The following is an 11,914-nucleotide window of genomic DNA, read 5'->3' on the forward strand; positions in this document are numbered from 1 at the left end:
CTCGTGTGAGTCAGCTGTTCAGTTTCTCTCGTGTAAAGAATCGATCGTTGGTGTTCGAGGCCTCGGGGAAGAACATCAAAAACAAACTGAGACAAAAACACTTCCTGTCTAAAATCTGTCAGAGTCTCAGATGCTTGATTGTATGAAGCGATTAAAAATCAAGTTTTTAACCCTGTTAACATTTTATATGTCGTATAAGATATATCATTAATTGTGTTAATAGTGTTTCCACCTCGACCTGCAGTGAACCAATAACAGTCTCATAAACACAGATTCAGGGTTTCATACCTCACAAACCCAAGGAACCAATCATGTCATCTTGTGGGGACGGGGGGCGGGGCTAAATAAACCTGAAACCTTGTCAGTGCAGAGAGAGAGAGTTAGCATTAGCACAACGACCAACACTGTGTCAGTCACTGCCAGTTACAAGCTAACAAACAACATAAACAAATAAAAGATGCTAACTAATTTAACATACAGCTTCCAGAGTTCTTGAATGTCGCACAGATTTCCAGTTTCTGATCATTTTCTGCCGTGAAATGCAGGTGATACAGACGAGTCCTCAACCTGAGTCAGTGGCACAACAGATATGATGGTAAAGGATGTAATGATGAGCTATGTGCTGAAATGAAAGAGAGAATCTGGCAGAGAATATGTTTAATTGTTACATTTATTTTCAATCAGATGGAGGAGCAGACTTGGCACATGCAGCCGTGGAGTCCATGGAGCCAGAAAGTAAACTCATTTCATCTTCAGCTGCTGAGGTGACACAGTGTTTAGTGAGATAACAGATTTGCAGGATGTGGAGGAGTCAAGAAGTGTGTCTTCCAACCACTTGTTTTCTATGTGCGTGAGTGCAAACGCCAGAAAATGGTGTAAAGGTTAAAACAAAATGTGACAAAGTGCAGTGGAAACAGACTGTGAATAAATGATGACGCACATGAAGCATGTGACTCAAGGCCAATTCATGGTTTCCACATACAGACGAAGAAAACGTGATGATCTCCTGACAGCAAGAACAAGTGCTTGTTTCTTGTATTTGGTGCATAGATTGTAAATAAAGATGGACGTTGCCTCCATGACGTCACCCACAGGTTTCTGTACAGCGGTTTCTGAAGCTCAGAGTGAGCTGCTCCACCGTCACCATCTTGGCAGCGTCTGACTCCGCCCCTTAACTCCCAGCTAATCCAAAAATGGTCAAAGAGGAGGGGCGTGTGTGGAGCCGAGATTTCGTTGCATGTCGGTTTTTGGCAAGCGTACAATCACCCACCTGTCACTCAAAGAGGCCACGCCCTCAATTCTCCATAACTGTAGTCCTTAATAAAACGTAAACAGGTGAGTTTTATAAACAGGTGAGTTATATAAACAGGTCTCATGAAGGAGGAAATTAGCTCTAGAGACCGTAAGTGTTTTTGTACCAGGCTGTAAACATGTTTATTTCTGCTGTAAAGTTGGACAGTTTAACATGGGAGTCTATGGGGACTGACTCACTGCTGGAGCCAGACTCTAGTGGTCGTTAGAGGAACTGCAGCTTCTGGTTTCATTTTGCAAAATAGCAAAATAAAAAAAATAAAAATACTGTGCAACCAAAGAATATGAATGGGAAACACACAGCAGGTTTACTTTTCTTTTTTTGGCTCATGCACAGTTGGGTGTCTCAAATGTCGGGCTGCAGGTAAACGTCCACACATGTAACTCTAATGTACAGACTCTCCCAATGTTCCCCTAGAGACAGCAATCTGTGTGGAGTGATGAGGAGAGCGTCACGTCGCTCAGACTACAGCTGCCCTGTGGAGTTTTCTAGTAAACAAATACACTTTTCACTAAACTCACTGCGTGCGTCCTTGAGGTTTTACAAACACAAAGAATTCATTTGCAAAACAGATTTTTCTTACGAGTTTGAAACCTGCATTGTTTAGATTCATGTTTACTCACCGGCAGACGTCTTCATCGCTGCCTTTGTTGCCACGCTGCCGTGTGTCTTGGGGTTTTAGTGCAATCTCTGTGAAACCACTTGCAGGAATTCTTCCACATCACCTGTGTACGTTCTTGTTTGCATGAACGAGACAAAGAAAACGGAGATGCTCCACAGTCAGACTACAGGTCAGAAACATGGTACCTGCAATACATGAAGTAAAGAGGATTATTCATACTTCCCTTTTTCCACTTCTTCCATCGTTTGAGCTTTGACTGGTGCTCTCTTAATTGCACCGTTTTGTTGTGCCCTCTTCTTCTGCAATGGTTTAATGGTAACTATACACTCAACTCTTAATATGGCATTAGAGAAGTGGATGGAGAGACACACTCATTTGCATTTTATTTCACTGATTTTCACAGTCACAGTGGGATAATTCCTTGTTAAAAGCTTAATGAAAGACAGTGAAAGTCACTCGAATAAAACAGGACTGAACTCAGGACTGAAGTGAACATCACAGCAGCATGAATGGTAATTTATTCACCTGCTGGCATTGAGTATTTAACAGTGATGTGGTTAGAAAAAAGTGAACAAATCTGAGCTGAACTGACTGAAACTCTTCAAGTGATGAGTCGTCTCCATTATCGGGGTCTTAATTAAAAACATGCTATTTTCTGAAAGACTGAAACTCACCATCATTCTGCCTAAACCTGCAGCTTTCTGAGTAATGACGTACGCACACTCAACTCCGCGCCACTGTGACATTTGAGAATAAATATAGTTCTTTTTAAAGGGATTATTTTTACTCCTCCTCTGACGGAAAGTGATGGAGGTTGCAGTGGAAATTATAAATGGAGGTACTGAGCCTTTCCAGAGGGTTCATCAAGCTGGTTCACATTCAGAGAACCATTAAAGCACCATCCAGTGCACACAGCCTGTATTCAGACACTGAGCCTTAAAACCAGCCGTCAGGACTTCTGGGACTTTGTGATGTCACAACAAAGCAGTCACCAAGCCCCGCCCACCTGGACCCACCATCCAAACCTTTACAGGGTTTTGTTTTTACCTGAAATCTGCTGTATTTTTATTGGATCACTCAGAAAACAGTCAGCCAATCAGAAGAGAGGCTCAGAGCCTCCTCTCTTCTGATTGGCTCACCGACCTGTTGTTACTAGAGCTGCAGAGAGAAGCCTGAGAGAGGAGATGTAAAACTACACTGAGGTGGTTTTTGGTTCTTAAAACCACAAATATATCTTCTTATGGATCAACACTTATAATAAAACACAGAAGAAGAAGAAAATATGGAGCTTTTAAAAAAAAGAGGGAGGAAAATGAGGGAAGATTACACTGGTTAGATTCTTTATTGCAGGTTGTAGCACCTGATAACTCTGTTTGAGTAAGACAGACTTCAGCCTGAAGAAAACAGCTGTGTAAAACCTCAGATCATGAGAATTTAAAACTGCGGAGTAAAATGTGTCACAGATATTCAAACTTTGACGGAGCCTCTCTCTGCGTGTGACAGCAGTAAACTGGCTGCAGCTCTGTGACTCAGAAACACAATAAAACCCTGTCCCAGCTGTCAGCCATCTCTCACACTTCACCCACTCTTTAATGACTTATTAATGAGCTCTAATCAATTAATCAAAGCCGCATGGGAGGAAATTACACAAAGAGCAATCATCATTTTTATTCAACAGCCCACACAACAGCCAGATAACCAGATGAGAGTTCAAATAAAAAATACTTTTTTGGAAGTGTACATCAGTTTCAGGCGAGACGTGTGAGACGCCGCCAACGTCTTTTCATGTACTGGTAAATATTTGGGATATTTTTCCTTCCGTAACACGTCTTCTTTCAGACTACACTCGGTTTATTTAGCGTCTGTAGATTTGTCCCCTAAATTCACAAGCTAACATTTTAATGCAACTATATTGTTGTTGCAGTGGGTTTGATTAGATGTTGTGTCTTTTTGCAGTTTCCAATAGAAATCTGTGGAATTTTACAACAACCAACCTTTTCAGTTTTATTCCTATCTATATTCTGAAGGTTCTTCCATAGGGGTTTGTTCATATATCATTCATGGCTTGATTTATATATTTTATACTTAAAAACAAAACATGGTGAAAATGAAAAAAAATCCAAAGTGCATATTTAATTAGAAAATGCATAATTTGTATATTTAATTTTTAGAAATAATAATTGTTGTAATGTAAGTAATCGCCTGGGGAAGTTTCTCTAACTGTAATGTGCATATTGACCTTGGTTACAGGGATTTACTTCATTCATTCAGCCACAACAGCATCAGTGAGGTCCAGTGCTGATGCTCCCACGTGGCTATAATCAATATTTATAACAATGTATGAGAAGACAATGCAAAGTAGTGATGAACCTCCGGAGAATTATCAGCTGAACCCTCAGCTTCCCTGAGCTTCACAGTGAGCTCCAGCTCTTTGTTTAAGACTTTCCCGCTCTGGTTCATTCTCACTGCAGGAACAGCTCACATGTACCTTTGCATGTTCTCCCTGTGTCTGCGTGGGTTCTCCCTTCAGGCGCTTCGGTTTCCTCCCACAGTCCAAAGACACGGAGGTCAGGCTGACCGGAGGCTCTGAATGGCCCGCGGGTGTGGCAACGTGACCCCGCCTCTCGCCCAGTGTCAGCTGGGATATAAGCAGGTGGCGCTAGATAGAGCTGGTGGAGACCAAAACCAGAGCTCAAACAGGGGGAATAATCATCATAGATTCATCCGGTGGTCACCAACATCACTCCACATGAAGGATCTGCTGGCGCACGAGTTCGTCATGACGATATGTCAGTGATGTGTTCACGACCTGAAATTACAGAAATAACAAGTGACAAAAACCAGTAACTGTAACAGCTCAGAGTAACCGCCCCCACAGCTCCTGTGTCAACTGGAAATGAGGTGTAACAGTCTGATTATCGGGGCCAGCTTTCCACAAACTTCCACCGCAACACTGAAAGAACACTGTTGTTTAAATAAAGAGGTGTTCAGACTGAGGTGCTTCTTCCCACGGGATCACAGGAGAGTTGAGAGTGGGGCGAAGGGGAAAGACACGAGGCAAAGATACTGTTAGAGGTTAAAGGGACAGGTGTGCGCAGGTGTTTTAAAAATAACAGGGAAGTAGGTTACTGTGGTGACTTGGCGACGGCTGTGACACGCAGGTCACTGAGGTAATTAAGATTTATTTTTAAAACCTTTAGCGCCTGATTGTTTCTATCTGCATCATCAAATCTGAACACAAAGACATGAGACACATATTAGCATGATCGGAGTGGCTCACCTTTCCTGTGGAGAACATGATCTCCATCATGAGTCAACGTCCATAAATCTGCTTAGACAACATAGAAAAAAAGATGTTCTTGCCTGAGAATCATCACGTTTTTAAGTTTTCTTCAGTATCACAAGAATCCAGTGAGAGTTGTATGTAAACCCATGTGTACATTGCAAACAGGAGATGCTAAAAGCTAATTCAGCGTACATTTTAAAGATGCCAAAACAAATGGCTCGATTATAACTCTGACTCCATGTGGACACGAATCTTCCTGTTTTTATGGGAACTGTTTGTAAGGTAAAAAGAAAATAATGATTTGAGTCACAAAACTTATTGATCATGGTTTTGTTTTTACGTCTTAAATTCCCTCTCTACATGTTTGAGTATTTTTCTGTTTGAAGCTGTGGACTGGTTTCACCTGGAAATGCACTTTGAAGGTAAATGAAGATATTTTAAATTGACTGGAAAACTTTTAGGTTTTTATCAATTGTCAAAGTTTCGTCAAAGAAAAATGTTTCTTGATAAAATCCTGCTCTCATTGATTTGCAGCTCATTTTATTGTTTCTTTACTCCTTAAGTGCTCGGTGCGTCTTATGAGAAGCTCCATATTAAAGATTTTTATTATTACCGTCTAAACATGAGACTTTCAGACAAGACGTATCGAGCCGACGGTGTCGGCGTCGTTCCTTCTTTTGTTTTCCTCCTGTCGAATCCTCACACTGAACGGCAGCATTGTTCACAGCTCAGGAGACTTTTTATTGCACCGAGTTTCCTGTAATATTCCTCCCAGCCAGTTCATGTTCAAACACATTACCTCAGACCATCCAGCGTTTGACTGTCAGGATAACGCGAGCAGTGTGATGTGTTGACCTTTGACCCCCCCCCCTTGTGTTTTTTACTCCTACAGCATCTCTCTCCGTCCTCCCACTCATCACTCTTCCCACTATCATCCACCAGCGACCAGCCCGTTATCATCTGGATGCCGTTTCGTTTCACGGAGCGCTTCGATCATCAACCAGTGTCACTGTGAGAGAAGGAAGAAATGCTTCCAGCTAACAGAAAACATCAACCACCATTAATGCCGTTTCTGTTGAGGGGGTAAGAAGGCAACAAAAAAATGACCAATAAGAGGAAAAAGCTATTTGACTAGATTTTAGCAAACAAAACCAAATCTGGTCCTCCTATCGATTTCCCCCAATCGAATCTGAACATTTCAACTTGTGATGAAGGACGTGAGATGAATCCATTAATAAATACTAACAGAAACACATCAATTTAATTAATACATAAAAAAGTAATAGTATAGTAAGGTATAAAAACCCCACATCACTGGGGCTTGATCTTGATCAACAGTCCTAACCATTGCACCACCAGACGGCACCACAAAATGACATAGTATGTAGAACATGAAATTGTCGGTATAATTTAAGACATAAAAAGGTCATACTATATATAGTAAGTCATAAAAACATCAAAAAATATCATAGTATCGTAAGGCATAAAAAAAACTCCACACAGAATAGTCTGAGTTTGAACTCACAACCTACTCATCATGAAGCAACAGCTCCAACCACTATACCACCATGCTGATGCAACTAAATACATTAGTATGTAGAACATAAATCGTCAGTATAAATTTGTCAGGGTTAGTGGTAAGTAAGTAATTAAGGCATAAAAATGTAAAAAGAAGTCATAGTATAGTAATGCATAAAAACTCCACAAAGAATGGCCCCATTACCAGAGTTTGAACTCACAACCTCGTCATTGTGAAGGAACAGCTCCAACTACTATACCACCAGACTGAAGCACAAAATATTATGGTATGTAGAACATAAAATAGTTAGTGTAAAAAAGGTTTAAAAAGGTCATAGTAATTCTTACACATATGCAAACTTGAATTTCTCCTGCAGATTTATGTTACGGGTTTACAAAGGTTGATTTACAACTACAAACATTGGAATTATTTGTAAACATCACTTTAGAAGCTCAAAATTATTTTGACCCTAATTTGAGCCTGGACATATAACTACAACCAACAACAGCTTTGTTTTTAAAAACATCTGCTCACTAATACACATCTGCATAAAACACGCTATGTTTAACCTTACATTTACATGATTGTGGTTTAAATGGTGAAGTGATAAACTGTTGTTACTGAGTAGTTCCTCATTACACCATCACTATAACACAATTACACAAGTTTCCAAACAAGTATTTTAATTGTAATCTTCAAGCCAAATATTAATAATCACATTCATGTTTTCTGATGCATTCGATATGACGACAACTTAAATGTAATAAACAGAACATAATTTTAACTCATCTTAAACGTTTAACTATGATCTGTGTGGAAATGCAATTACACAAAATACAAACTGCTTTTAACAGACTTACCTTTTCTTGCCCCAGGTGGATTCTGCCGTCCCTGTGAAAACAAAAGGAAAAATAAGGACATGTTCAGCAGCTCCTCTTTTGGTCTAAGGACTTCAGAACATAAAAGATATAATCATCCATTTAAACCTCATTTAGCATATACTGTAATAAAAACAAGACTTTATGAACAAATGATACATGAGAAGAAATTGTAGAAGAGATTCCTATATATAAAAAAACATTAGTGGTGAGGCAACACAAAGACACTGGAAGAGGAAGAGCTTCTGTGTCACATGCAAAGCACAAAACTAAAACTTGGTGCTCCAAATTCCTGCAAGTGTGTGACACTGAGGTTACAAGTAGAATTTAAACTGAGGTGTGAAAATAAGATCTGAAGTCTTCTTGTAACCTCCATACATTTGCAGATTTATGAAGGCAAGGGGATACTGCAGGACACATGGGTGGGCCTTGGCAGGATATAGCAGCATGAGGAAGGGATGATGATGATGACATCACCACAAAGGCAGACTCAGAAAATAAGGTTTATTGCCAGGTAGGTTTTCACTTACAAGATATTTGACTTGGTGTAGTATGTGATTAACATATTCATAGGAAATAATAAAAAAGTAAAATACTGTAACACTCAACATATACATATGTAAAAATAATACCACACAACTTTGTACAAAAGTGTTTTAGAATGACAAAACTCCTGCTGGGCAAGATGTGCAAAAGGTATTGATTATGGGATGAGCAAAAGATCACAGTATAGACAATATCTGTAATGTGCAGGGATCATACCTCAAGGTGTTGATGTAATGTGGTTGATGATTGCTGAGGCCAGATGCAGAAGAAAAGGCAGGTGCTGGTCCATCACTGGTGAGTAGACTGGACTTCTGGTCCTGATACAGACAAACATGTGATAGGACAATTAGTTTAGATCATTTAAGTTCTTTATGTTCAAACATGTTAGATCTGTTGTGTGTGTGTGTATAATAAATTGTGAGGATAGATATGAATATGCAAAAATAAATACAGTATGAATATTATGAGATAAACAATGTGAACAACAGTAACAGTATGAATATTCTGAAATGTAAATGAAGTGTAAACAACTAGAGATATATTCATTATTAAGAATCAGCAGTATGAACATGTTTACACTGTGGGTCTGATTTAATCACAGTGGTAAAGACAAGTCTTACTGTTAAAAGTGAATGACAGCGTGTTACTCACCTGGACTCTCCTCACTGTCTGGACTCTCAGGTGTTGGTGAGACAGGTGGAGGCGGTATTACACCTGTACTGGCTCAGGTCCTGATAAAGACAGAGGGATGCTGAAATCTCCTGAGAAATGTAAAGACCTAGTGCACTTTCAATCATGACTAATCTCCTAACAGAAATGTAAAGTGGTTACATTAGGTGAACCGATCGACGTGTATTCACTCGGTCTACTGGCTCCATACAATCTCACGTTACAGTCAGTTACAAGATGAGCCTGAAGTTACTGACGTCACTAGCTGCACAACAGCCGAGAGCAACAGACACAATCCTACTAACCGCTAAAACGTCTGTCGACAACGTCAATATCACCACCTGAAATGTTTGTCAGTCGTTGCACTGATTATACTTTTAGCTAAAGAGCTAGCATTGATGCTACTCACCAGGCTAACAGGAAAGTTGCGAGCTCGGCATCAAACCGCATCTCTTTCCTCTCAGCAGCTTCTCCAGCGGCGGGAAGTCACATCCAGATTTACTCGCGTTGCTTCTTTTCTTTGCCGTTGAACGTGGTTTCTTGTCGGGAGCGGTCCTTCGAGACGCAGATGAATATCGTCTTTTAGCAGGTTCAGCCATTCCTGTGTTTCTGTGGCGCTAACTTCAAGCGCGGCCGGAAGTTGTTCTTCTTCGTGGGACTGAGGGCAGACTTGACGCGCCGCTGACTCACACAGCGTCTAGTGTCACAAAGTGGTATTACAACACAGGGACAGGTCGGCGCTGATGCGCATGCGCATTTCAGTAGATAACTGAAATACAACAGATAGAAGTCTTAATCATGACATCATCACTGTGGCTGCTTCACACACTGTTGATAGTGTTAATTAGTGTTAATTACATATATATATATGTATGTATGTATATGAATATATGCCCTATGCAGCCACTTAGTTCGCCTACGCCTTGGGCCAGCCTTGCACCAGAGAACATCAAGTACTGACTGATCTAAACTTTGATTTCCCTACGAGTCCTGATGATGTAAGCTTGTTTGTATCAAGTCAGAGTCGACACAAACTGATCCAGAGCTAAAACAACATGTCATTTATTTCCCCAAAGAACAGGTGTAAAAACACACTTAGTTTGAGGCCTGTGCAGCCGACATTAGGTCATAGATGAACAGTATCTTTGATGCCTTTGTCCTGGTTTTGTTCAGTTTTAAACACTTGGCATGTCGGGTTGATCAGGAGAACCAAATGTCTTGTTTCCTATGAAGTGGCGAACTTTGAATATTATTGTAAAGGTGTGTGTAAAGGTGTCGGCAAACTGTGGCTGCAAATTTAATGTAAAAATTATTCACACACACTCAGCCTGCAGACTTAGCAGTAAATGAATTATTGATAAAGAGTATCAATAATGCATCATCAATAGAAACCAGGAATTCTTCCTGAGGCCTAAAGCTAACACTTACACACACACACACACACACACACACACACACACACACACACACACACACATTTTAATACTTTATGTTCACACAATATTTCATAAGCATAAATAACAGGCAGAGCAATAATCACAGTACTCAACAATGCGTATCAGTGATAACACACAGCTCCTGTGAGCTCACCCAGAAACTGTTGGTCACGTTTACAGTGTGAACTTCACCCTGACAGTCGGCTGTTGATGAAACATGTCACAGACTTTCACCTCCGTGGTCTCCAGTCAATCACAGAGCAAACAAACACACAGACAAACAGTGACATACAGCGTCTCTGTTGTCTCTTGTTATAATGACTGATCTGACTGACGGGAGACAAGTGCTAACCAGCTAACGGTTAGCGAACGCTCAGGCCACAATGTGAACTCAGTGTTGTTCAGAAATGTGTTTTTTTTTTTTCACCCAAAGAAGAAAAATCATCATCCATCAGGTCAAATTCTGCAAAAAATGTTTTGGTCCTTTATAAAAAATGTGCTTTGGTGCAATGTCACATAGTGTCGTTTTTTTATAAAATCAATCAATCAATCAATCTGTATTTGTTATACAGGTTACACCTGGTCCACACTGCTCACCTCACCTGTCACGCACAGGTGAGGTGAGCAGTGTGGACCAGGCCTTACAGTGCTTACTGACGAACAGTATGCAGCTAATGCATATGAGAAATAAAAATGGATCAAATGTAATGATAATACCTATAAAAATACATGTTAATAAAAAAATAAATAAAAAGAAAACTAGATAAAGTAGATAAAAGATAACAGTGATAAGACAGAATAGAAGATCCGGCTGTTCTCACACCCTCAGGCAAATGTTCCAAACAACTGAAGCGTTTTCATGGAAATGAAACAAAAAAAACTTCACTTTCATGTTTAAAAGATTTACATTCATTATATGTTATGAGTTTATGGATGACACGGTTGGCAGTCCCAGGGTTTGTAGAGGAGGGTGGAGGGTGTTGGTGGGTTCGCGTGTTGCTGTGCATGAGGAGAACCAGGTTCATGTCAGAAGCCAGAAGCTGCTGAAGCCTCTGATGATCCCCGAGGTTTTGAATAACGCAGCACAGACTGATGACTCCTGTCAGGAGGACCGCCGGGACCGGGAGACAACAAGGCAACACTGGGAGGAAAGAAAACTCTTTTATTTATTTATTTTTCAAATATGGCAGTCTTGACATCTTTCTTTCATCCAAAAAAAGAGAGGCGTTTGTCTAAAAAGGAAGGAAATCAACAAAAGTGAAGATGAGAAGGAGTTCAGGGAACAGGAAGCTGGCGATAATCGTGGTTCGCTGTTCTGACGACGATGTGACGATAAAAACGGCGGATACTTTTTGTTTCCTACTTGTTTCAAATGTAAGACGAGTATTTAAAGCAACACTCCAACATTGTTTTCAGCTAACTCTTACTTAGCCTTGTTAGCCTGAAAAAGGTTAGCTTCTACAAACTGTCTTTTGTGGATGTTTAGCCTAGCATAATGTAGCTTAGCATAAAGACTGGAAGCAATAGCAAAACTCTATTTAAAAGGAACAATACATCTTCTCATTTACACCTTGAGTCTTCTTTATTGAACAGGTGTAGAAATAGAAATGTAAAACTTGGACATTGTGGTTTTAGTAGTAGTTAGC

The 11,914-nt window shown here is 40.2% G+C and overlaps 1 long non-coding RNA gene across 1 annotated transcript; it reads right to left on the reverse strand.

Moving 5' to 3' along the window:
* Positions 1-3,587: 3,587 nt before the first annotated feature.
* Positions 3,588-8,483, reverse strand: LOC147818547 (uncharacterized). The gene is made up of 3 exons (XR_015437878.1): positions 8,380-8,483; positions 5,215-7,630; positions 3,588-4,743 (listed from the first exon to the last, which is right to left on the reverse strand). It is a non-coding gene; the product is annotated as an uncharacterized LOC147818547 (long non-coding RNA).
* Between the last annotated feature and the right edge of the window lie 3,431 nt (positions 8,484-11,914).

The sequence above is a fragment of the Seriola lalandi genome, unplaced genomic scaffold (genome assembly GCF_002814215.2).
Source record: "Seriola lalandi dorsalis isolate HSWRI2012SDOR001 ecotype SW California unplaced genomic scaffold, Sedor1 jcf7180002054565, whole genome shotgun sequence".
Taxonomy (NCBI): Eukaryota; Metazoa; Chordata; class Actinopteri; order Carangiformes; family Carangidae; genus Seriola; species Seriola lalandi.